Below are 1,242 nucleotides of genomic sequence, written 5' to 3'. Positions count from 1 at the left end.
CCACAACCCTTGGCCATTTTTTGGTTGCAATTGTCATTGTTGTTTGGCAGGTCCAGGCTGGATTCGAACCAGCCAGCTCTGGTGTATGTGGCTGGCACCTTAGCTGCTTGAGCCACAAGTGCCAAGCCTCCAAATTCTTAAGTACACACACCAATGTCTTTTTGCCAAAAATGGTAGCACTTGGCTGGGCATGATGGCTCACGCCTGTAATCCTAGCACTCTGGGAGGCCAAGGTGGGTGGATTGCCCTGAGCTCAGAAGTTCATCCCCAGCCTGAGCCAGAGTGAGACCCCCGCCTACCCTCTGTCTCTTTAAAAAGAAAAAAAGATAGCACTCACAGGTTCTTTTTTTTCTAGTCAAGTGAAGCAGTGGGAGTGCAGAAGGCGCAAAGGAATCTATAACTGGTTGTGATCAATTAGTTGTAAACACCATGGCACTCGGACCACCAGCCGCACTCACAGGTTCTGAGGAATAGGGCTGAGCATCTGTGGGGGCATTATTCAGCCTGCCACAACTGCATGATGTAAGATTCTGTCTATGTACGTATATGACATTCTACAAAAAGCAAAATAACAGCAAAGAAAGCAGAAGAGACCTTTTATACATGATCAGAATGCTCTAGATTGTCATTTTAGTGGGGGTTACAAAACCTGGCCTCTTACCCTCTCTTCCCTGCAGACCATATTTTCTTTTTTTTTTTTTTTTTTGAGACAGAGCCTCAAGCTGTCCCCCTGGGTAGAGTGCCATGGCATCACAGCTCCAAATAAACATACTTCCTTCTTCCGCTTATGATACCTGCCAGCCTTACTTGGCTCCCAGCTGCATCATCTCAATCTCTGTTTCTGTGGTCACATGTCTTCTCCTTTACTGCCAGCAAATCTTTGTTGCTGTTGTTGCAATTTGGCCGGGGGCCAGGTTTGAACCCACTACCCTCTGAATATGGGGCCAATGCCCAACCCACTGAGCCACAGGTGCCACCCACCTGCCAGCAAATCTTGCTTCTCTCTTACAAGGATACTTACAATGACATTCACATAATCCAGAATAATCTGGGATAATCTCCTTATCTCAAAATTCTTTCTTTCTTTTTTTCTTTCTTTCTTTCTTTCTTTTTTTGAGACAGAGCCTCAAGCTATCCCCCTGGGTAGAGCACCGTGGCCTCACAGCTCACAGCAACCTCCAACTCCTGGGCTCAAGCGAGTCTCCTGCCTCAGCCTCCCAAGTAGCTGGGACCACAGGCACC

This window comes from Otolemur garnettii, unplaced genomic scaffold (genome assembly GCF_000181295.1).
Source record: "Otolemur garnettii isolate 467f Iridium unplaced genomic scaffold, OtoGar3 scaffold00058, whole genome shotgun sequence".
NCBI lineage: Eukaryota > Metazoa > Chordata > Mammalia > Primates > Galagidae > Otolemur > Otolemur garnettii.
This window is presented reverse-complemented; position numbering follows the sequence as displayed.